The following is a 26,878-nucleotide window of genomic DNA, read 5'->3' on the forward strand; positions in this document are numbered from 1 at the left end:
TTACCAAGAAGTTATGATTACAGCCTACGCTATAGCCCGCACACGTGTCCCAAGGTACTGTCTTTTCAGCAGTTCCGAATAATGCGGCGACATGTTTCTCTCTCAACTGCTACGATTCTGTCACGTGCATGTTACGACATAATTGCCCTTTCCCGCCAAAGCTTCAGCATGAGTGAATTCAAAAGTCATTTCGTCCTGGTCGAGTCATCCACCACAGCTCGCTCACGTTCCACACATTCTTTCTCTCGATAATGTTTCGTGGCATAAACACTCTACCGGGGGCCGTGGGGGAGCGATATCTTATCATGCACGCTGCGTAACGTAAAGCGAACTTCGTGGGCCGCCGACCCTCGAGACCGAATCGTGGAGCAGCTCCTCGAAACACCCGCATAAATACCTCCAAGAGCGACCTCCACGAAAGGAGGGGCGAAGATATTTCAAGATTTGAGCACATGGCGAGCGCCGTGTAATGATAACCATCGGGGGTAATCATTACCCATCCCGAAAATAGGGGTAACCTCGTCAGCACCCAATCAGTACATGACTTATAATATAACCAGCTCAACACTCATTCACGATCTCCACCTTACACGTATACCATATACACACGTGTCTTCTAGATTGATACTTTCCTAAGCCTATAAATACCACCTGATTGAACTACGTCGGGCCTGATTCCTCTCTCCCGAAAAAGAAAGGAAAGGAGAAAAACTAAGAAGAGGATACGTAGGCAGTTCGCTCAGAAGCGAACCCGGTCCCAACAAGAAATCCAAAACACCCCTTTACACTCCCCCTCCGTGCCTATGAATCCTGCATATTTCCTTTTGGATCTCGCAAATGGTAAGAATGTAGTACGCCTGTATTGTGTCAGCACCCATCCAAAGAAACATCACTGTATAAATTGTTCTAAAGTAATGTATGTAGATCTGAACATTATGGAAGAATAACCAGCAGAATAAGATATGGCAAACTGTAACATATATAAACTATGAAATTATTTTGATTTAGAGAAGCAAAAGTGCAGAACAGCCACTCTAAAATTTCCTCGAGTGAAAGTGACCACCAACAAAAATTTAAAATAATTATTACAGAGATTTGGTCATGTAATGCTGCACTCTGGAACAACTGACAAAGTATAGACAGTGAAGTAACTTCCCTGTGAATATGGTAGGCACGAATTGGCTATAACAGTACAACAAATTACTTTCGTATGGAGAATAATGATTGAAAACGAATATACTTGAAATCTTGAAGGTTCAATAATTCCAATCAAAACAAATTATTCAAAGACTAGTACTGATGCTAAAAAGAAGGCATTATAACATGATTCGTGGAACATCTATCAATGCGTTTCTTATTTCCAGGTTGCAAAGCAGAATGCTAGGATGTCTTTGTTTCAACATGTGTTGCACTCTTAACTCTTTCCAACAACTTCTGTTCGCTGCTACAATGCAGGTAATGAGAAACCCTGTCCTCCTCTTGTTTCAAACTCTCCTCAACCTTTGAAATGTAATCTGGACAAGAATATTCTTCAGCCTTCCGAGAATAGTAAGCAGAAGTATCATCAAGCAAGGCCACTTCAAAGTCGTTTTTATAACAGTCCATTGTCCCCATCCCTACTTCAACGAAAATATCCAAAGCGTTCTTCAACAATGCTCGATCAATCTGCTCGCCCTCTCGCTCCTTAGTAATGAAAGAGATTACAACATCTTTCGCTCTTACTTTGATATTTTCATAGATTAGATCGCGAAAGCAAATAAGACCGACATCACTAAGTGTTGCCAACCCCTTCCGAGTAGTGTAATAACGATTAAGATAATGGAAAAAGAGCGAAAGCCACCCTACCATAACTTTGTGATTATTCCACCTTTTCACGAGTTCTCTCAGCATGTGTTCATCGTGTTTTTCTTGTATAGACGGAAAAACTGTAGCTTCCAAATACTCATCAAAAGTTTTTCTGTACCGGTCATAAAGTTGTTGAGAGTAGTCATGAGGAGGTTTCTGTGTGCACAAACGGTAGACAGTTGAGTAGAAAGTCATATAATCGTTGGAATTAAATAATTGTGAATCAGTAGGATCCCCTTCAAAACTTGCTTTCAACTTTGTAATTCCCATCTCTAGGAACTCCCACCCTTTCTCTAGATCGACATAATTCCTGCGTGTCTCCATGATAGAAAACTTAGCTTGTAGCAAAGAAGTGCAAAAGAAAAGGTTTACAAACAAAGACCAAAATTCTTTAGTGAGATGATTAATTGCCCCCACGTACAATTTTCTTCTCTATTTATTACTGCCGGTATTAATTTCTAAATGTGTGCCAACTCCTAATTCAAGTGAGATACTTAAATGAAGGTACTTGTTACTGCCGGACCCCATATTGTGTTGGGCAGACCCCAAAAACTAAAACACTTATTACAAATGTGCCATTGGTCCCAAAAGTTGTTTTGTGTTGGGCAGACCCCAAACCAAAGTGAATTTGACTTGTTGCAACCTTTTTCAAATTCTTTTATTCTCTTCTCTTCCACCATAAAACCATAAACCCTAAACCCTTAAACCCTTAAACCCTAACACTAAACACTAATGGAAGAGCCCAACCCCATTTTAGAACATGAAGATGACGAAGAAAATGTAATGCATCATGACCCCATTCAAGAAGAAAATATAGAACAAGTTCCAAGTGACCCCATTCAAAAAGAGAATGTAGAACAAGTTCAAAGTGAAAAAAATAGAGGAATGGATGATGATGCATTTAATAAGAATAAGGTAAATCTAAATTAAACGTAATTATGAATGTAGTAATTATACATGTAATAATTATGCATATAGAAATTATTGATGTGTATAAGATTATACATGTAATAATTATACATGTAGTAATTATGCATGATAATTTTGCATGTAGGAATTATTAATGTGTACAGTGATTATACATGTAATAATTATGCATGTAGGAATTATTGATGTGTACAGTGATTATACATGTAATAATTATACATGTAATAATTATGCATGTAGTAATTAAACGACGCGGCTAGGTCGTTTGTATTTCACACCAAACGGTCTCGTCACACCGTTTGGACTGTGTCCAAAACGATGTGGCCATGTCGTTTGGGATTTGAATTTGGAAAAAACGATTTATCTGTTTTTTTGCGACTTGAACGGTGTGGCCACAACGTTTGAAGTTAGTCACAAACGACATGGCCACACCGTTTGGACTAGGTCCCAAACGGTGTGGCCATGTCGTTTGAGATTTGAACTTGGAAAAAAGACTTGTCTGTTTTTTTGCCATTTGAACGGTGTGGCCACACCGTTTGGACTTAGTCTTGAACGGTGTGGCCACACCGTTTGGACTTAGTCTTAAACGACATGGCCACACCGTTCAAGACTAAGTACAAACGGTGTGGCCATGTCGTTTAAGACTAAGTCCAAACGTGTGGCCACACCGCTCAAATGGCAAAAAAGCAGACAAGTCTTTTTCCAAGTTCATCTCTCAAACGACATGGCCGGACATGGCCATGTCGTTTGTGGCATTTGGTACTTAAGCCAAACATCAATTAACAAGCCGTTCTTTATTTAGGATCCTTCGCGTGCGTTTGAGAACTCGAAACTTCGAATGGCGTGGATGATGTTCAACCGCTTTCAATGGATACAACGTAAATATTTACTACGGAAGAGGTACATAGTAGGCATTGTTTTCACTTGTTTTATTTTTCTAAATGAAATTATATTAGTTTATTGATTGTTGTTTTCTTTCATATCTTTAGGTATTTTATACACGTAGTGACGTAATTGGTTGGGCAACCGCTTTCGGGAAAACAATGTAATGTGGTTGTGGTAATTGGGAAGTCGCAGAATGCTAACGGGAACCGAGTACCAAGGCTGGATTTAGAATGCGAGAGTTCGGGCGTGTATCGTTCACACAAAAAAGCAGAGAAAGTTAATAAGAGAAATACGGGAACCATGAAACGTGGATGTCCATTTAAGTTAAGATGTATTTTCCAACGCGCATCTTTGCCGATAGTTGGAAAATTGTCGTTCTTAATGGTGTTCACAACCATCCATTAGCGAACACCCTTGAAGGACATGCATTTGCTACTTGACCGGTATTTCCACTGATTCGAGTTCTTGTCGAGATGACTCAAAATGGAGTTAAGCCTAAAGAAGTTTTGAAGTCCATCGGACATAGGTTTCGATAACCTATCTAGCATATTTCAAGTCTACAATGCGGGCACAAGGTGAGGACATTGGATATGAACGATCGCTCACAAATCACGAGATTTAAGTGAGTTGTTAGCGAAAAACCATTATTTCGAGGAGGTGAGAGGATATGAATACGGATGAGATAAGCGGGATTATTATGGGCCCATCCAGGGCGGTGTTAAAATGGCTCGGACTTTTCCAAAAGTTTTCATCATAGAGCAGCGACCTACAAAACCAATAAGTATCGGTGGCCTTTTATGCGGTTTGTGGAGGTGACTTCAACACGGAAGTCTTTCCGCGGTGCATCAAGTGTTGCTCCAAATCAAACAGCGATAGACTATGAGTGGGCTTTCGCGTCGGTTTAACGGTTTGCTTGGGTGAAGAAAGGCCATCCGTGATCGGTAATCCGACGGGGGACTTGGCCTTGATGGGTCTTTGCTGATATTGTGTTTCTGGCGCTGCAAAGCATCTCTGTAGATGGCATATCTCTATAATGCGTCCTTCAGAAATGCAATGATTTTTCCCCACCACGTAACTAGTAGATAAAGGCCGGTTCGTGGAATAGTGTAGTGAAATCGAGGGACCGAGGATATCTTCAACCGTAAATTGCTTTGCTTTGGAAAAACATTATAGGGTTGAGTACTCAATTTTTGTTAGTTATCTGCGAGAGACTTGGTTGCCTTACAAGGATCGATTAGGTATGTTGTTGGACAGATCAACACATTCACTTTGGGAGTACAACGACCAATAGAGTCGAAGGGTCTCATGCTTTCGGGTGAAGCGTGTTCTAGGAAACACAAACATACATGATTTTCTAAGTATGTTTTACTTGATCCACCCGATTTTAGAGATCCAAATATGCGAGAGATTAGAGGTGCGTTCGAGAAGAGTCGATTGTAACCCGGCACCACCACGGTTCCTTTTATTTCGTGAACTTCGAAACCTGGTCTCAAGAAAATGTTTGGACTTGCTTTATGAAGAACTAGATACCCGTGTAAGTTGTCTTTGCTAAAGACTCGAAGTTCATTTGTGGGTGTTATTTGCGCACGATCATGGATTGTCATGTGCTCCGCGAAATCATTGAACTTCAAAAGCAAGAACGTTCCATATCTTTGAGTGCTATCGATCCCTTTTGGAAAACTCTGTCTATTTTTCCAAGTGTGTCGGTGGGTGTTGGTCCCGATTGTAGACCTTCGATGGATATGTTTATGAAAAGGTATGAAATGGCTTCTGAAGAAGAGCAGAGGGTTATGGTTAGAAAACTTATGGAGATTGCTGTGCCAGAAACTACATGGCTAGAACCACCTCATGAGGAGGCGAAAACCAAAGGTCGGCCTAAGGGTAGCTGCAAGAGAAAGCTTCCAACTGAGGATGAGAACTCTTCAAAACGAGATTCATCTGGTTTTGAACATTCCCAACGTGAGCATGAAGAGTGGGTCTCGTCGCAACAATCGAGAATGTATGCGCCAAATTCCAAGCCTTCTCATAAATTCCAAGCTACTCCAAACCCCTGCTGAGAAGTCTTCTCGAAAACCACCTTTGCCACAAAAAAACCACACCACGGAATAACTCTTCTCAAAAATCACCTTTACCACAAAAAACAACCACACCACGGAATAACTCTTCTCAAAAATCACCTTTACCACCTAAAACAACCACACCACGGAATAACTCTTCTAAAAAAATCACCTCAAAAGTTAGACATTGGCATCCCGAGGGGAGCCGAGACATTACGGTTTGGACATTCCAAAAGAACGCACAAAATATATTGTTAAAGTGGATGACCACGTGGGTGATGGCAATTCTGGGTATAGAGCAATGTGCATTGCATTAGGAAGAAGTCGGGGAAGAGTGGTCGTGGATGAAAAATGAGTTGTTACAAGAACTTAATGACAACCTCCCCCTATCGCGTACATTGTACACTCCGCGGTGAGATTAGGTGCGTGAAACCTACAATTTCCCATGAATGCGGTTGGGCACCCCTCGTAAGTGGATGAGCATGCCCTTTCTTTGGATATCTATTTGCTTGAGATTTAATGTCGTCCTCGTACATTTAGGAAGTATGTACTTGCCATCTTATTTTGCCACCGAGAACCCAAAGCAAATCCGAGAGAGTAAAAAAGTGTTGGGTACCGCTTACGTCTGGGGGATGTCATTTTGTCCATGTTGAACTTGTTGATGATTGTCCGGGTTCAAAACCGATGCAAAGATGGCGTAGAGCTCGACACTTAATTGCAGATAGTTGGGATACTGCATTACAAACAAGACAAAGCGCAATTCTGGCAATGAACATTCCCAATTTAGTATTGGAAGACGAGCACACTAATGATGGGGCCGAAATACCAATAATAGATGTTGACTAGGAATAAGTCTATGTAATTAATGTTCATGTGGTTGGAATTGTAATTTTGTTTTTGATACAATTTTCTTAAATTTGATGGTATTTTTTTGTCGAATTAATTGTATGGATGTATGTATGTTTGTTTGATTTTCAAAAAAATGACTTTTGGCAAAAAAAAATTTATGTTTTTTTGGCATTTGGACGGTGTAGCCACACCGTTTGGACTTAGTCTCAAACGGTGTGGCCATGTCGTTTGAAACTAAAACTTGGAAAAAATATGACTTGCTGTTTTTTTGGCATTTGGACGGTATGGCCACACCGTTTGGATTTAGTCTCAAACGGTGTGGCCATGTCGTTTGTAATTAGTCTAAAGCGACATTTTGACACCGTTTAAGACTAAGTCCAAACGGTGTGGCCATGTAAAGATTTGAACTTGGCAAAAAATTTCTCTGTTTTTGGCATTTAACGGTGTGGCCATGTTTGTTTGAAACTAAAACTTGGAAAAATATGACTTGCTGTTTTTGGCATTTGGGCGGTGTGGCCACACCGTTTGGACTTAGTCTCAAACGGTGTGGCCATGTCGTTTTGAAACTAAAACTTGGAAAAATATGACTTGCTGTTTTTTTTGGCATTTTGGGCGGTGTGGCCACACCGTTTGGACTTAGTCTCAAAGCGGTGTGGCCATGTCGTTTGAAACTAAAACTTGGAAAAAAATGACTTGCTGTTTTTTGCCTCTTGGGCCGGTGTGGCCACCGTCCAAGAGGCAAAAACAAACAAATCATTTTTTCCAAGTTTAGATGTTGTTTTGTGTTTTTTGGCAAAAAAATGGATGTTTCGTGTTTTGGCAATTGATCAATGTTTTATACATGGCATAAGAGAAATGAGAGTGGAGAAAGTGAAGAAGATATTCCAAAAATTTGACAATAACAAAGACGGAGGACTCAACACAATAAATGTCATATCTGGTAATCTCTGTAAACGGACTAACAAAACCTGCGAAGTCGAATATGAAACTTAGATTACAAAACTTAGATTCAACAAGTATTCTACATATCCCACAAAAATCTCTGAGTTTCAGCAACAATAAAATGTTATCACTTGATTTTTCTCTATAAGCATCTTTGTTACAAAAGCATAAGTAAACATAACAATAACAGAATTAAAACTTCATAAAATGGTTAGTCAATCGTGATAACAACACAATAAACCCTAGACTATATAACACATTTCCAGACTCAAGAAAGACACTCAATCTCTCAAGCTCTATAACACATTTCCACCCTAGACTCCAACAAGACTTCCAACGAGACTGCCAATGCTCAACACACTAAACCCTAAACTAACCAAACTCAACATTGCTAAATCCAATGCTCCTTAACGATATCGTCCGCCAATGAACTTGCACCGGGTCAAATTGTATGCCTCCATGAACTTCGTTCCGTGCATCGTCATGGAATCGCATCCCACCCAATTGCGGGCCTTGATTGAGCAAACGAAAATTTCATCAACGACGAGTCTTTGTCAAAATTAAAACGAAAAAAACTACATTAGTATATACATTTACATTTATAAAATACCAAAACAAAACAAAACAAAATAAAAACAAAAAAACTAACGTTGTAAAGTATTAACTCACGGATTATGATATGGAAGACTCGTAGGGAGTAGAGATTAAGATGATCGGGGGTTTATCATTCGAATATGGCTATTGTTTTCATACCAACTCATGTATCTACTAACACACTCCCATGGATAAGGCGGAATGGGTCCTCGATGTTCAAGTTGTATCAAGTGATTCTGCCATTTACTCCAATAGGAAGACCTGACATTAAATTTCATCGCATCTACCCAGCGTCCGGAAGTAGTTCGCGTCGAGGTCTTTGGTCTTGGGGATCTGAAGGTACAAACTGCATATGACCCAACCGGCCGCCTGACCCTCCTCAAACATTATCTTTGCTTCGACATTATCAAGAAAGCATATAAATCCCTCGAAAAATGCTATTTCATCCACCGGCCGTATAGCTCGGACTTCAGCATAGGGATACCATTCAACCTATCAAATAACATATGATCGAGGAAATTAATCATTAACCACATACTAATAATATCAATTAATAAATAAAACTATTTATATACAAAAATGCTTACATCGGTACAAGTCATATTATCAATCATCGCCGGGTATGCTTCAATGGCAGCTGTTGTGCTAGCATAAAAGATCGAAATAATCGAGTATTTATGAGTGCGCGACATGCTCAACTGATAGTCATCGTTTGGGAATGGCTGAACACCGGAAGTACTCATAAATCCATGCCTAGATTAATATAGACACCCGATTAATATTGTAATAGATATATAAAATTGACATTGAAAAGAAAAAAAAAAAACTAATACACACGTAGGAGAGTGAAATAGCCTCGAAACACCCTTCACCTTGGCACTTGTGGCAGTCCCAAGACCCCTGCATAAGTAAGCCCGGTAAAGTTTGCACCCCACGCCGTAGTCTTTGATCTCGGCAAATTTCATAAGGGTCTCGGATAACAAACGGGAACTCTGCAGTTCCAGGGCGTGTCGGTGAAGGCGGTACATCAAAGAAAAACAACAAATAAGCTCTCACAAAGAAATCGCAACTCTTTTTGGGTTGGCGCCTTCTTCACAACAACCCCATTTTCATCCCATAAATCTTCATCCGTCACCTTCCCGAAAGAAATCGCTTCATCAAGAAATCCATCCTAACTTTGGAAGTGAACTTATTGGATTTCATCTCCGCATCTATCTTGTCCATGGGTATGCCAAGACCTTGGTGGAGGAGTCTTTTTATGCATTCGAGTCAAATCGGTGTCCCGATCCACTGCTTTGCCTCTCGATCGGAACTCCTAAGAGTTGGGAAACATCGTCCCAACGTGATTGTCATCTCACCCCACGGCATATGAAGCGTGTTGGTCTCTCGGATGCCACCTCTCCACAAACGCAGACCAACACGGGATCCCGATGCTTATATACACCTAAGACCCGAGCACATAAGCCGGTCCTTTGAAGCTCCACATGAAAATTAGAACGGTCGAACACTCTCCGACGCGATATCCCATTGTACCAACTTGTTCAGGTTCCCATGACACTTCAACACCCCTCGCTCCGCCTAAAACAACAAAAACTTAGTATTAATGTATGCACAAGGTTTCGTAATACAAAATTTAAATACTAATAGACAATATATAATAATATTACCTGCCCCTCCCAAATATCGCGAGCCACGTGCACCGCATAGTCATATAACAGATGTGACACACGAGGGCCACCTCCATAAACACCTCTCCTGAACTCCAAGTCATTGTTGGACTTTCTCACAATATTCATTGGAGGTGCAGTCACTGAGGGGACCGGGGACTTCCTCGTCATCATCCTCCTCCTCCTCCTCATCCCCCGCGTCCTCCTCATCCTCCGCGTCATCTTCTTCACTATCATCTTCTTCATCATCACCTACAGCTACACTCTTCCCACGATCCATATTTACATCATCTACATCTACATCTTCATCTTCATCTAAATCTAAATCTAAATCTAAATCTACATCTACATCTAAATCTACATCACTCATAACTGTTTGCTTTCTTCTCTTTTGATTTCCTAACTCTACACCACTTACTACATTACTGGGATCATCCACTTTTCCGATCCCCTCTACGGACTGATGCCGAGGTAGTTGTTGCCCTTTCTCTCTTTTTCTCAGGCTCCTCGCGACCCGAACTACTACTCCCCCCACCTAACAACTTCTTAGCACCCGTGAAAACACTTTTTGCTACATTCTTCACATTCACATTCTTTGTTCGAGGCATTGCTACAAAATAAATAGGAGTTAAAAATAGGAGGCATTATACTTATTTGTTCCATAATTTCATATAGCCGGTAAGCCGGCACCAAGCATGGAAGCACAATTGTGACAACAATATCCCTCTCATGCATGCATGCATGATGATGGCTTCACGATTAAGAGGAATTCTTAAACAAAAAGAAAAATTCAAAGGGAACCTACTTTTAGGAGATTCTTGGCAAAGTCTACATCCCCTACTTTAAATAGGCTGCTATTCACTACTAGAATCCCAATTTCACTAGCCTTCACTCTTGTTTTTGTCAAAAGTTCATCTATTTACTTTAAAAAAAGAGTAGTTTCAATGTCAATTCACTTCAACAATTTATTAACCAGAACACCAACAAAGTAAATCAACCACCAAGGAACACAAACAATAGGTTTGATTCCATTAACAGCACAAATACTTGTGGTTCAATAAAACTATTCATTTCTCACGAACCATCCACTTTAGTCAATTATTCTTCCATGCTAGGAGTTCTACTTATAGAAACACATGCATTTTGGTCCCATCCCCTACTGACTTTGAAGTCTTAAATAAACATAATCTATCGTGCTAGCTAGTAACACAAGTAACTACAAGAACTATTTTGTTGGATAAGGTTTCACTCAATATCCACCAATTCAGGTGGACTCATATGCTACTACACTTCCGTGTCAAGATGCGACGCGTTTGTTTGTATTGTAATACATTACAATTACTCACATAGTATTGTCCAGTATATAGTGCCAGAAATATATAGTAAGCCTCTTATGAATGAATGCTTGAATACATTCATTACAATATTCCATCAAATAACCCATGCCATATAATGAGATAGCTAGTTAACTCTCCTTATTCCAATTTAACAACACAAAGAATTCTATAACGTAAAAGCAAATTGAATTAAACCATAAACTAGTCCATTTTATACAATACACATTACAGTGAACATTAATAAATCATCAAAAGTTCAAATCTTTTGCAGAATACACATAAAAAAAAAAAAAAAAAAAAAAAAGTACTACATCACAATTATCAACTACAATCAGAAATGGTTTGGAACCGAAATTGGGGGAGAGAATTTACCTGAGATGTGTGTTTAAGGAGTTTTAGTGAAAAGTTTAGAGAGTGTGAAATGTTTGGTTGAAGATGGAAGAAACAAACCTGTGAAAATAAAGGTTGCTCCGACTTAAGAAAACCAAGCGTGAAACGAAGATTGATTCGTCAATGATAGGTTCCTAAAGGATTGGACCTGGTAAATGATGGTTCTAAGTTTTATATGTTCACAAAAGGTTCCAATCCTTTAGGAACCACTAACCATCATTGGCATAACCTCGTTTCACATGATGTTGAACCTAAGTTTGATTGGCATAATAGGTTAGTGACTGGACACAGTAAAATTCGATCATTTGACAATACCCGGGGTAGGGCCGGTAGGTAGTCGGGACCTTAATTAGTTTAGTTAAGCGTCACACTCCTACTATGATTTGCATGTACAAAATGGGTGTCTAGAATTCAAAAGAATTGAATCAAACATAACATTATATATATAAAAAAAAAAAAAAAAAAAAAAATAGAAAGATAGAACAGTTACCTGAAACAGAGCTATATAAGTAGTATAGTTTCAAAGATGCCAACAACTTAGAACAGTTTCTTTCCTTTCTCTGTGCTAAGGAAAGCAAGCAGTACTTCAGTCAATATGGCCTCAAATAAAAATCTAGTGATATCAACAGGAGAGACAATAAGTTCATAACTTCATTGCTTGATTTAATGATTTATTTATTTTGAATCATTCATCTCTTATAAATCTAATCAAGTAAACAAACAAAATATCTTCAATTAATAATTCAATCCCACTTAAATGTTTATAAAGCAAACAAATATCAAACAAACCCATAGCAACGGCAATTAGATTAAAAATGCAAAAAATCTTTTTCCATTAACATGATGGAAGAAACTAAAAATACAAAAGATTAAACTAACAAACAAATATAAGCTAGCCATTTCTTCCGGGCATTAAAAATGTTACGATATATATAGCAAATGACAAAGAACCACAACGGTTTTGAAATCACTTTTGTTCTTTCTTTCATAAAGCCACCTATAAAGACTAGCCCAAGCCCCACTACATATCAATTAATGAAGTCGAAAAACAGATGTAGCAATTTCTAGCTAGACACCATAATTTCATGAGTTACAACTACTGCTCATAATTTCATAAGTTACACCACAATTTCATAATTTCAAGTTAAAATAACATAGGAACAGAGCATTGCAGAGAACATATATTCACAAAGTGATTGAACAACTTTATCAAGGCCCTACTATTCCTATCGACAAACTGGATTATCTGATTATGAAATCCCACGAAACTAACAATTAGGTACAAGATAACGTATACACATTCGAAAAGATTCAAACAAACAAACAAACAAAAATCGCATTTTTAGATCTTACCTTTAGAAATCGAGTGTTTGAAGAGAAGGGATGCTATTCGAGTGTTTGAAGAGATGCTATTCTAGTGTTTGAAGAGAAGGGATGATTCTGAGTGTTTGTGGGTTTTTGGTCGAGCGCGAAATCGAGGGTTTGAAGCAGAAATCGTGAAATGGAAATCGAGTGTGCGTGGGTTTGTGGGGTTGCTGGTTTGCCGGTTTATTGGTATTTGGTTGGGGGGTGTATGATTTATGAGTTGCGCCCAACACAATGGGCAGACCCCGGCCCAACTCGGCCCAACTCGGGGTCTGCCCAACACAAATTGGGGTCCGTCAGTAATAGGACCCTAAATGAAACTCTAGAATAGAACTTGAACAACTTTAGAAAGTTTAGTAAGTGGTAAGAGTCCTAGAGTTTTATGACTTCTACATATATTGAGTCTACTCGATCTTCTTATTTACTGCTTAAAGGATCCACAAAAATAAAATAAACAACTATACACTAATTTCCCATAAAAGTTCAAATTTTATTGAATTAGAAAGCAGAGAAACAGAAAGAAGAAGGAATTCATAAAACCAAATTGACTAACACTGAAATTACTCTACAACATTAGATCCTTCAATATAACGGTGGAATGTTGTGCGTGTGCAATAACTTTACTTAGGACCTAGGGACCGAGCACCAACGAAGCGTGACGCACCAATATATACATCTACTTCTGTTCATTCGATGTCAATAGAAAAGGGGTGTCAAATGGGCCGGGTAGCCCGTCCCTCAAACAACGAAACCCTCATGCTTTGAAGGCCGGGCCATCCCTACTCTCATTTGTGTTGAGGGTGGGTCGGGTTAGGCCAATACTTAAATCTCAGAGTCCTTACCATTGTCAGGTGTTTTTTTTTTTTTTTGAAAAAAACGCATTTAAAATCCAAGATATTGGCAAGGCGTCTGATTCCAGTTTAAAACCCGGGTTTTTCAAAAAAACACGTTTTGAACTTAAAAAACGTTTAAAATCCGATGTTACACCCCTTTTTCTACTACAAGCACTAACCCCTAGCTCTCAGACACTTGTTACCGTTCTCTTCTCTTTTCTCTCACTATTTACTCTCTTCAGACACTATTCTCTCTCCCTTTCTGATGGCTGCCCCTCACCTTTTCTTCCCTTCACTTTCTCTTTATATCCTTTCCTTTCTTCATCCGGGCCCTCCACCTGTCCCTCCATCTCGCGGTCTCCCTCTCTACGCGTGTAGGGTTTCCGTACTGCGACCACGTGACTTAGCGCCGATCTAGTACGCCGCGGCAGACTATCTTTCGCTACCTCGGGCGCACCCTCTCTTTGATCATTTGGGCCCCCAATACTACCACTACAGATGCCCCCTCTCGAGTCCGCGACCATTTGGTGATCGGGGAGTCGAGAGTCCCTGATGTCACGTTTCCCTCCGCGGTTCCCCAAGATTCTTTCTCCTCGCTGGACTCACGAGTCCCATCGCAATTATAACCTGCGCCCCCTCGTTCCTTGCGCATCCACGCGTCAATCCCTGACTGATCACTTTTAGTGTCGCCTCGATTTCAGCCCCTTCCAATTACTCTTTTGCCCCTTCCTCTTATAAAAAGCCCGCTCGATTCTTTCCTTCTTCCATTCAGTCTTTCATTTTCCTCCTAACTGCTCTCCCTTTTCTCTACTCTTCCCCTTGGTTAACTGCTCCGGTCACGCGCGCGGCTGCTCTTCCTGTTTTCTTTTGTGGAGGGTTTTGTTCTTGCTGCTCCTCCCTTCCCTCAGGTTGGTCCCCTTTCCTCCTTAATCCATTATTTGCTATATTGCGTGTTTCTCTCTTGAATTTGAGACTATTCGGCTTCTTCTCTCTCCAACTGGTCTTGTCTGTTTAACTTCTTCCCTGACCTCGATGTCGGCTTCCAGATCCGACACCTCATCCTCCTCCCCGTCCCGTGGTGTCGCCTCCCCCCCCGACCAGATCGGGGCTCCTTCCACCTCTGGGCGCCCCTTTGCCCTTCCTCAGCCCCCACCCTGCAGCAGCCGACCGACCTAATCTCGAAGCTGTCAAGGCGGCTTACGGCATACCCGCGGACGTCATATTGGAGCATGTCCCTGTCCTAACCTACTACCCTCATCTGGTTCCCTATAAGCCGGGCTGTCTAGTTGCCACGGTGGGGCAGATTGTAGCCGGCCTCCGTTTGCCCCTCACCCGTCTTGACGTCGAAGTATGCAATCACTTCAACATCCCTCCTTGCCAAGGCATCGGCAATTTCTGGAGGGTTATGTATGCTGCGAACTACTACAACCCGTCAGAAGTCCCCAAAATAACAGTCCGCGACATGACTGCTCATTTTTACATAAAAAAGAGCACCAAGGATGTCAGCGTGGGATACCATTCTTTCTGTGTTCGACCTAGGAAGCAACATTTTATACTTCGTGTCACCTCCTCGGACAAGTTATGGCACCATTACCCCCTTTACATCTCTGGGAACTTCCTCTCCGCGGATCTTCCTCCCGACTTGAGCCTTAATCATCTGGCCTTTCTCCCCAGCGGTGAGTCTGCCTCTCTACTAATCCCTTGGTGTAGGTCTTCTTTGCTCCTCCTTCTGACTTGACTGTTTTCTTTTTCAGGTTGGCGTCCGGACTCGAAGTCGCAGCCCTACGACAATTTCTTTTCCACCACATTCAGGAAGATTCGCGACCTGGGACAGGCCCAGTCTGCGGTACTAGGAATTGATCCCGTCACTGCCACTCCCCTCCTCTCCGATCCCCAGCTGAAGTTCATTGGAAAATATTGTTCCCCTTTTTACCGCCCCCCACCGCCCAAAGAGAGAAAGCCTCGAGATTCACCCCCTCCCAAGAAGAAGAACCACACCACAAAAGCTTCCCCCCGCCACCGACCAAATCGCCGTCCCCCTCAGTCATCCTCCGCTTCCCCACCTCATTCCGCTGACCCACACCCTTACCGGTCCCTGACCATTTGGGAAGACCAATACTCTTCCCCTCATTCGCTCTCCACTTCTTCTCCTCATCCCGACATGGGCGCCCACAAGCGCAAGCTTTTCGACAGCGACTCGGATGATGAGGATGTCGCCGTTGTCGTCCCTACCGCTACTGCCCCATCCTCTTCTCCTCCGGCTTCCAAGCGTCCGCGGACTTCGACATCTGAAGAAGACCCCGCCCATCAGTCCGCGGACCAGCCTGCTGCTCCCCCTCGTGTTGAGCAGCGGCCTGGGAAGGAGGTGGCCCCCCGTTCTGAAAGAGGGGGCACTGAGCCCATCCCTACTTTCTGCCCCACCTTCAAGGTTCGGAACCGCACTCTCAACATTCGCGATTCGGCCTTGGACAACGCCGCAGTGGCCTCCTCTCTGTTCTATGGGTCTCATCTCCCCAGGGACATGGCCTATGCTGATGGGGGAACATTTGACTCTCACCGGACCTCCTTTTACACTGGCTGGGAGAAGGTACTCTCTCTTGTACTGGGTGCTTTTCCTTTCCCCCTCCTTTGAATGCTCTAACCTCTATTATTTCTTTTCAGATGAGCTTGGACATCTCTTTACATGATCCGAGGCCTTTTGGTGCCGGGGCCGGATCGACCGATTCCGACGGCGACGCGTTGCCTGGAGCAAAAGAATGAGGCTGCGGAGATGGAGAAGCTCAGGGCCCAAGACGAGCTGAAGACTGCTGAGGCCGCCCACCTCGCCTATATGGATAAGGTTAATGACCGCTGAGAGTAATCAGCGGAAACCCTTCTTGGCTCGACATATCGCCGCCCTGGCCTCCCTCTCTGAGAAGCATCAGGCTGAAATGGCGGCGCTCAATAAGCAGCACGACACCGACATGGATGAGCTCCAGGATCACTTCCGTGCCCAGGCCGACAAGAGAGTGGCCAAAAAGATTAAGGAGGAGCACGAGCGGCTTATCAAAGAAGGGCGACTTCTCCCTGACGCCGACCGCGGTCCCCCCTTCAGAGGTGGCGGCGCCACTTCCGGAATCTGTTTCAGCGGTCGATGATGCCGCTGTCATAGTGGCGGGGTGATTGACGCTGCTGCGGATGCCGCCCTCGAGGAAGCCGCCGAGTCAGTGATCCACGAAAATGTTTAAGTGTGTTCTGCTTGAAATGGCCTGTTTTGTGCCCTGGCCAGGCTTCTTTGTTACTATTTGCAGTGTTTCTGATACCTTTCGTTTTATTTTTACTCTATCCGGTTGAGGATAACTGATTATGGATATACCAAATATTTTGTCTTTGTAAATTCCAAGTGTCCTTGTCGGTATCCGATATTTGCATGACTTTAGTGGTAATGATCCTCTATCATCGTCTTCACCCGTTTGGTCGGGAGCCCCGCTCCCTCTGCTCGCTGTCAGGTCGGGACCACGCCCCGCGACCTATACTCATGTCGGACCCTTTGTCCGTGGGCAGAGGAAGCCTCTTCGCTTCCCCTTGCCGGGATCTCATATCGTGTCTGGGGCGACTCCTCTCGCCCCGGCTCGCCTGAGATCTCGCACCCGTCGTGGACACTCTTCTTGCCCTGACCGAGTTTTAGACTTCGCCCCTCGGAAGGCTCTCCCCCTTCCGCTCCCTCTACTCGAAGGCAGAAAAATTCACGCCGACATTGACCATCTCAAAAGTGCTAAAGTTTTATATATGTACAACTAGCTCATGTGGTTTTGCAGCCACTCCCCATTACATTTACTCATGAATTTTTTTAACAACCTTTTACATTCCACGGTTTTTCAACAGGCTCTCCCCAAGGTTCGCGAACCAGTAGGTGCCCCGACCCTCCCACCTCAATCACCACATAAGGCCCCTCCCATGTTGGACCCAGCTTTCCCTCGCTCACCTTCTTGGTGTTGGGGGTTACTTCGCCCAGCATGCCAGTCTCCCACCTTAAAGCTCCTAGGCTTCACCCTCTTGTTGTAGCTGCCGTTGGAGGCGGCAATGGTACTCTTCTAGTCGGATGCGCACGGTGTCTCTTCTTTCTTCAGCTAGATTCATATCTCTGGCTAGGATGCCCCAGTTTGATCCATCCTCGATGGCTGAGGTTCTAGTAGTAGTAGCCACCACCGCCTTCTGGTATCACGGCCTCAACACCATATGCTAAAGAGAAGGGGGTCTCCTTGGTAGTGGTCCGCGGCGTCGTTTGATATGCCCATAGTACGTGGTTGAGCTCGTCGGCCCAGGACCCTTTCTTGCTTTCCAACTTTCTCTTGAGATTGTTTAGTATGGTCTTGTTGGAGGACTCCGCCTGCCCATTGCCCTCGGGGTTGTACGGGGTCGAGAAACCCTGCTTCACATGATAGGCCTGCAGAAAGCTCTTAACTCTCGATCCCGTGAACTGCGCTCCATTATCTACAACGATAGCATACGGCAACCCGAAACGGCAAATGATATTCTCCCACAAGAACTTAATTACTTGGGCTTCCTTTACCACTTGCAGGGGCACGGCTTCAATCCACTTTGTAAAGTAGTCTGTCACGACCAACAGGAACCTCCTCTTACCTCGTGCCATTGGCAGCGGCCCCACTATGTCGAGGGCCCACATTGCAAATGGCCATGGACTCGACACACCAGGTCGCTGCTCGGTCGGGGCCCATATCAGTTGAGAGAATCTTTGACATTTCTCACACTTCCTGGACAACTCTACAGCATCTCTTTTCATGTGCGGCCAAAAGTAACCTTGTGTTAGCAACCGGTGTACCGTTGTCCGGCCCGCTGAATGACTCCACGATCTCGCTTCGTGGAAGCTCATCGAGCACCTCTTGAGCCAGCCCGACCCCCAAAACATTTCAACAGAGGCCCGTTGAAGTTCCTTCTATATAATTCTCCCCGAATCAGTGTGTACCTCCGAGACGCCTGTTCCAATCTCCGCCTTTCTTTAGGGTCTTTCACCTCGACCCCCTCCAAGAACTGTTTGAACTGACCCATCCATATCCATCATCACCCTCCGTCGTGATCATTACCTCTAACTTTTCCTCGGTACTCGGCCTGCTCAATTTCCTTACCTCAATTGTCCTTTCCTCAGATCTTGGAATGGCGGCGGCCACGTAAGCCAGAGCATCGGCATGGCGGTTCTCCCCACGGTTCAGATGGATGAATCGGATTTGGTTGAACTTCGAGGCCCAAGCCCGCAGGACCCCCAAATACCTTGCCATTCTAGGACACCGAGCCGCGAATCCTCCATTCGCCTGGCATACCACCAAATTGGAGTTGGAGTATACGGTGAGCTCTCTCACGCCCAATCCTACCGCCATTCTCATGCCCGCGATCATAGCTTCATACTCCGCCTCGTTATTTGATGCTGCAAAGCCCAATTTCATCGTCTGCTCTAACCTATTGTTCTCCGGAGTGACCAAAACCACGCCTATTCCGCTGCCAGCGTTTGCTGCTGATCCATCAGCAAACACCCTCCAACCATTCCTTGCATCCCAGGGGTTCAGACAATCCAGTTCCTCCTCTCTCGGGCTCCAAAACCATCTCCTCCCCCATAGGGATCCTCTGCGGGAACTCCGCCAAGAATTCCGCATCGCCGAGCGCTTCTCCTCTCCCCGACTTGATAATTGATCTCATATGAACTAAGCATCACGCCCATTTCAAAGATCCTCCCCGATTTTTCAGCCCTCGAGAGCCCGAGGGGCGGGTTAGTCACCACGATTACTGCATGGGCTTCAAATAGGGCTTCAGCCCGGGCGGTAGAACACCAAGGCTAGGCGTATTCTCTCTCGGTCGTACCCTAGTCTCTGCGTCTAATAAGGTTTTGCTCGAAGTACACTGTCTTTCTATTTTATCTACTACCCGAACGAGGGATCGAAATTTCCGCGTGATCTGTGACCCCAAGTACAAAAATAGTTTTCTCCCACTTCGGGCGGCGGACAAAGAACGATGTCTCCTCTAAATAACTCTTAAGCCCCCTGAATGCCTCTTCGCGACTCCGGTCCATTTGAAATCTGTGGTGTTCCTCAACAACGATACATGGCCTACATTTGTCGGATGACTTTGAGATAAATCTGTTGAGAGCCAGCGACTCTACCCGCCAACCGGCACGCACCTCTTTCACTATCTGCGGGGCGATGGCATCTCCACCGATCTTATCCGTTCGGGTTTGCCTCTATTCCCGCCGTCGATGTACCCCGAATTTCCCCCGTGGTGACTCCAAATGTGCATTTCTCTGGGTTAAGTTTCGTGTTGTGGACCCGCAATTATCTGAACGCTCCCTCAACCCCCAGTGCTCTAATTATGACATGCTTTTTTCCACCATATCATCGATGTATATCTCAATGCCCCGTCGGATCTTGCCCTCAAACATTTTCTCTCCCAACCGCTGGAACGTAGCCCTTACATTTTTCAACCCGAATGGCATCCTCGTATAGCAGTATGTGCCTCCTTCCACCACGAATGATGTCTTTTCCTGATCAGGACCATACATCACGACCTGGTTGTAACCCATGGACGCATCCATAAACGAGAATATTCTGAAGCCCGCCGTCCTGTCTACCAATTCGTCCACTCGCGGCATAGGATAACTATCTTTTGGACACTCCAGGTTTACGTCCGTGAAGTCGACACACATTCGCACCTTCCCATTTTTCTTTGGGACCGTGACTATATTGGACAGCCACTCCGTGAACTCCACCTCTCTTATGATCCCGGCATTCTTTAGCCTGGCAACCTCTTCCCGGATTCCTTCCGTGTATTTAGACCTCATTCCCCTCATCTTCTGTCTCACCGGCTTCGCGTCCTCCCTCATATGTAGGCGATGACATGCGAATCCCGGATCCAAGCCCGTAACATCCTCTATTCCCCATGCGAACACGTCCTTGTTCTCCACCAAACATTGCACCAACTTGGCCTTCCACTCGCTCGTCAGTCTCGATCCAATCGACGTCAACTTCCCCTCTCCGCCCTCTCCCAGATCCACTACTTCTGTTTCATCTAAAGTCTTCGGAACCATCGCGGCCTCTTCCGCCCCCCACGCCCCCAAGATCAGTAATTGCTATGCCGACCTCTTCCTCGGATTCGCCGATCCACCCCGTTCACGGGACATCCTCTTAATTGTGTTCGGTGTGGTCGTTCTTGGAGCCACCTGATCTCCGGACCTCGTATGTTCCCCGGGTAGGGAAGCCGTATGACCTGATAATAAGTCGGGGGCACCGCTCTCATCTCATGTATCCATCTCCTCCCTAGATCGCGTTATCTTGGGATTGGGAGTCCACCACCATAAATCTCGAGAACACCGTCACCGGACCCGTTGTCACTGGCAGCAAAAGTTCACCCATAGGCTCGTGGACGCTCCCATTGAACCCATACAAATTGGTCCGCGGGGGCCTTAGCTGCCCCGGGTCCATCCCCATCTCCTCAAGAGCTCCCTTAAACAACAAATCCACGGCGCTACCACGTCCAATCGGGACTCTTTTGACCACATAATTACCCATTGCTACCGCGGATGACTAGCGATCTTCATCATGCGGGGTATCCACGGTTCGAGATCTGCATTGAGAATGTAAACCCTCTTCCCCTTTCCTTAGCTCCGCGTCGTAACTCGCCTCGGGCGGTACTCATTAACTTGTTGAATGCTCGCCGCTCCTCCTCGACCTTATCCCGGTGGTCATTGTGACTCGGTCTTCCCCCATCAAGATAACGTTTATGGTTCCTAATATTCTTCCCCGCATTGGCACCGGCTCCCTATATTCGTGGTTCCGCTTCTTAACTCCCTCATCACTCCCTTCTCCACTAATCTCTGAACCAACCATTTTAAAGCATAGCAGTCGTTTGTTCCGTGATTGTGCACCTGGTGATATTCGCAGTAGGGCTTATTAGGCATTTCGGCAGGAAACGTTCGCGAACCCTCATATCCCGGCACATTCTTTATCAACGGCAGTATCTCACTCAACAGTCTCGCCAGGGGAACTTGTTCCACTTCGCGGTATGGCTTTCTCTCCCTCTGCTCCCTGCGTGGCATTTCTCTCCCCCTCTCCAGCCGCGGTGTCTTACCGCGATGACTTTCCCCACCTCCTCTTCTCTCCTCTCTGTTCCTCTGGCTCCCTTCCTTTTTTCTACGGCACTGTAAGTGCCTTTAGCTCCCCTTTTGAGTCTTTCTGCATAGTGTCCTCGTGATCGATATACTTCTACACGCGGATAGAGCTCGCGTGCAACATCGCATCTCATTCTTTGCCACGGACTGATCTACCGCCGTACCTAGTCGCAGCCCCCTCTCGAACGCTATTACCGCCGTCCTCTCATCCAGATTTTCCACGTACTTTAAGTGTTTCCGCCTTGAAGCGACATAGGTACTCCCTGACTGATTCGGCGGACCTTTGTCTGACATTAAATAAGGTCGCGATGTCTACCACCCTCCACTTCTGATGTATAAAGTGATCAACAAAGGCTTGCTCCAACTCTTGGAAATTGGTTATGCTCCTTGACGGCAACCGATAGTACCAGTCGGAAGCCCTCCTTTAAAGATCGCCGGAACATCATACACCGCCACCATCAGATTTCGCCCTCTTGCCAGAGAGGCATCTGTTGCCGAAAGTGGTGGATGTGATCTGCCGGGTCTCCCGTTCCGTCATATCTCTCAAATCTTGGCTGATTGAAATGTTTTGGCACCTCAGAAGTCCATATCGCATCTGCCCGGGGTTGCGGTTCGGGCCCCGCCACCACTGACCGGCCGCCGTCCGAACTTTCGTTTGCAGCATTCGCCTCCCGGCCGTTGTTAATCATTTGTTGGACTTGCTCCATCGTTAATCCCGCTGTCATTGGGTTATCCACCGTAGTCGGCCCTCCTCCTCCTCTTCCACCACCCTTTTCGTTCTCCGATTCCTCCTTTTATCTCTTCCCCGGACTCCTCCTCATCCTTTCTCTTTCTCTCCTCAAATTTCATTTTCTTCCCTCAGCCTTTCAATCTCCTCCCGCATAAGTTGAACTTCTTCTTCTCCCCTTCCTTTCCCTCTCTCTTCCCCTTCCTCCACCGCCGCCTCCGGCATTTGTTCTAGGACTCTTACCTTCCGAGGTCTACCCACCGCCTTCTTTGGTGCCATTTCTTCTCTCCCCACAGACGGCGCCAAATGTTACACCCCTTTTTCTACTACAAGAACTAACCCCTAGCTCTCAGACACTTGTTACCGTTCTCTTCTCTTTCCTCTCACTATTTACTCTCTTTAGACACTATTCTCTCTCCCTTTCTGATGGCTGCCCCTCACCTTTTCTTCCCTTCACTTTCTCTTTATATCCTTTCCTTTCTTTCTTCATCCTGCCCTCCACCGTCCCTTCCATCTCATGGGTCTCCCTCTCTACTCTGGCGTGTAGGGGTTCGATCTTTATTACCACGTGACTTAAGCTACCGATCCAAGATCCAAGCGGCAGACTATCTTTCGCTACCTCGGGCGCACCCTCTCTTTGATCCTTTGGGCCCCCAATACTACCACTACACCCGAGATTTTGAAAATCTCCCGTTTAAAACTTTTTTTTTTTATTTTTTAATCTAAAAGAAAATGCGAGAAGAAAAAGAAATTTTGGAGTTTACCTTTTTGAAGAGTGGGTGTTAGATTGACTTATTGAGATAGTTCTATTTTGCTTTGGACTATTAATAATTAATTGGAAATTTTAAAGTTATTAACTTATTTGTAGTTCTTGATTATGCCATTATAATTGGTAATTAGTAGTATCTTATTTAGAGTCGTGTTTTGGTACTGAATCTAAAACTTATAGTATTTGGATGAGTAATGATAATTTGATACTTTCATGTATTTGAATTTTCTTTCATTTGTGTTATTATTATTTTTATTTTATGTGTCTATTCTTTTTTCCACTCTTATAAAAAATCAAACTTCTTATCTTATTATATTCTATCATCGGTTTTTACCGTTTCTTTTACATATTATACGTTTTAAACCCGTTTTTTATGCCCCATGTTTTTTTACACTTTTTTTTTCGTTTATTTTCCGAGACATTCCGTTTAAAACACGAACTAAGTTTTTTTTCAAGTATATCGTTTTAAACCCGTACCGTATTTGGTGACAATGGTCCTTACCCACCCCTCAACCCTCTTGAGAGGGCTTTAAGGGCTGGGCTTAGCTGGAGGGCCGGGTATTATGTTATACATTTTATTAACAAAATGAATTTAGAAAAGTATTAACAAAATAAATTTAGAAACATTAGTTAAAAAAGATAAAACTGCATGTCACTTCACAATTAAAACTTCAAAGTATTAAAAAACCTTGTTTAAAGTTGTATTAGTTAATTAAGATAAACTAAATTCCTTTCATAAAATATTATAATGAAATAATAAATTTGGCAAACTTAAAAAATAAACGTTCTTTTAAGTGATGTTTAGTGTATTAATACTAAAATAAAATATATTGTAAGAAAATTCATTAAAATCTATGTGATAAATGTTAAGGGCCTAATGAGGACTTAACGAGGGCTTATGAGGGCCGGGCTTAGGGTCGGGCCTAAGTTTCAGAGTCTAGGCTCTAACCCTTCTCTCAAAGGCTTGAGGGCCAGGCCAACCCCACCACAAATGTGTGAGAGCCTTATTTGAGGGCTTTTTCTGCCCATGGGCTGGGTAGAGACGGGCTTGTGGTCCGTTTTGACACCCCTAGGCCTTAATAGTCTTACACCTTAATATCAATCCTAAAATACTATAAACCCAGAACATGCAGTTTCATTACTTTCATATGATGCTGAGTTTGAATCAATTTCTGTTCCATGTGTTGGGATAGTTCTATTGATCTGTGCAATTCTTGTGCGCCATGCGGTTTTCGGCCTTTCGCAAGGTGACACCCAATTTCTCTCATGTCCATATTTGCTGGTTTAATACCATTTTCAAGACTCCATTCAAAAGAAAGAATCAATGAACCTATTGGAGCTTAAGGACCGCTCTGGCTTGAAGGACAATGGATCTTCCCAGGACTTAGGGTCTCTTTCTATTGCCCAAGCGTTCACGAAAAATCTGTGTCCTTGGGTAATGAGTACCCCATGAATTGGGTATCCATGATAGCCTTACGAGGTACTAGCAAAGGTACTGAATGATACAACCTTAGTGTTTCCTTCACAACAGCCTGCAAATATATATGGTAGTTTTGCTGTCACGTTCATTAAGTTTTTTGTTTGCGCCAACTACTTATTGCTCTAGTTCACTTTGAACTTTTTCCATTGTCTTGGGGTTGCAAAGAAGTTCGGACATCGCCCACTCTATGGCAGCAGTGGTTGTGTCTACTCCTGCTGTGAAAAGTTCCTGGACCATTCAAGCGGGAGTCAGAGGTGTACTTCTATTACAAACCATCAGAAAATTGAGATGGATAAGAAAAATATAATTGTTCGAAAAATAAATTGTCATCGAATAAAAGACGTTCTTCTGTAAGAAGTGTGTAGATTATTACCAGTAAAGTGTGAGCTTGTGTGGACATCTGAACGACGATACCTGTGAATGAACTTAATTCACTCACCACTAAAATTGTACTGATGTTTTTTTTCTGATAGATTTGAGCATTTGATGGTTCACCGTCTTTCTCATTGCCTTGGAAATCCAGCATAGAAGAATCCAGGAAGTCCATTTTTTCGTTTATTTGACCACCCTTCTGTCGGTCTCGAAGTCATTCCTTAATAAATCCAAAAGAAAAATTGAGTGCAAATTGCATTTCTGGTCTCACCTTCTTCTTTATACCCTGTGGATCAAGCCATCGCAAGAATGGGAAGAAATCAGCCACATTTGGCTCCGCAGCATATTTTACAAGTTACAACTAGATTAAGCGTAGTAAGGAACTCAATTCCTTCTTAGATTTTGGGTCCACAATGTCCTAAGAGAGGGTGAAATTACCAATGACATTAAAATTCATGAGGGAGACGAACTGAGCAATATCTATGGTACTGCCTTTCTCCTGAGCTTCAGCGCGTATCCAGCTTATCATATGGTCCACACATCTTGCACCCAAATTTTCAGTTCGAATGATTTGATTACTAGTGATGAGTTCAGTGGTGCAGATACGTCTAGCCATGCGCCAATATGAGCCATAAGCTCCCATAGTCACGGAGCCTTGATCAAAAGCTTCATTGATGCACTAGTGTGCATATAGATATGAACATGATGCCGAAGAATCACGAACTGGTTGCTTGTGAGCCACTACGGTTGTTGTGTGCGACAACCGGACTTGAAACTCACAAATTTAAGAAGGGAGATGACAAGTTATTGCTTGTAATCACCTTGCAAATAATCAATAACAAGAACACACAAAGAGAAAACCTTTCTCACACAAACACAAAGTTTATTAATCAACAACCAAGTATGGCCAAAGGCCTACAACTCAATATATAGACTAAAGGAATAATGAATTTAGAAGCTAGCCTTCTAATTCAATTATTGAAACTAAAACAACTAATTTTCGTAATTAAAAATAAACCTAAAAATAACCTATGCTAAAAACACCAAAATAGCAATCAAACATGCTTCTAAAAATCCCTAATAATATATGAACCAATATGGGACTAAACCAAGGGTTTAGAACCCTAGAATACATCAACTCTCCCCCGGTTCAAAAAAGTTCGCCCTCGAACTTGCGCTTGCTTGGACACTCGAGAAGGACCTATATCACGTTTGATCACACCTACTACACGTGCATCGCCATCAACTGAAGAAGGTTGGAGAATGACTCTGTTTTTCTGCCAATTAAAAGAATAAGTATTGTGCTTCCCGCTGTAGATGACATTCCTATCATACAATCATGGACGTCCCAACAGTAAATGTTGGTAACAATTTCTGCAACAAGAACAAACTGTGAATAAGAAGGCTGGCTGAGGCACGGATCAAACGTTTTCTTTAAGGTTGTTTTGCGTCTATTCCTCTTTATGCAGACAAAGCACGTCAACCTCCAGGATACAACAACCAGATAGACTCTCCTTTGTTTACTGCAGATAAACCAAAGAAGAAAAGAAGAACCACGATACTAATCTTATGAAAGCTCTCAACTTAGTATAGAAAATAGTTTTTCGCATATCATATTAGCTGCTGCTCTAGGAGTATTTATAGAGGAAAAACGTGGAACACTTAGTAGATCCGGATAGGGTACTGA

The 26,878-nt window shown here is 43.5% G+C and overlaps 1 pseudogene across 1 annotated transcript; it reads right to left on the reverse strand.

The window, feature by feature from the left end:
* Positions 1-1,221: 1,221 nt before the first annotated feature.
* On the reverse strand, positions 1,222-2,253 carry LOC147476070 (cullin-1 pseudogene; annotated as a pseudogene). Its single transcript, XR_015208775.1, has one exon. The product of XR_015208775.1 is annotated as a cullin-1 pseudogene (transcript).
* Between the last annotated feature and the right edge of the window lie 24,625 nt (positions 2,254-26,878).

Source organism: Coptis chinensis, chromosome 9 (genome assembly GCF_015680905.1).
Source record: "Coptis chinensis isolate HL-2020 chromosome 9, ASM1568090v1, whole genome shotgun sequence".
Taxonomy (NCBI): domain Eukaryota; kingdom Viridiplantae; phylum Streptophyta; class Magnoliopsida; order Ranunculales; family Ranunculaceae; genus Coptis; species Coptis chinensis.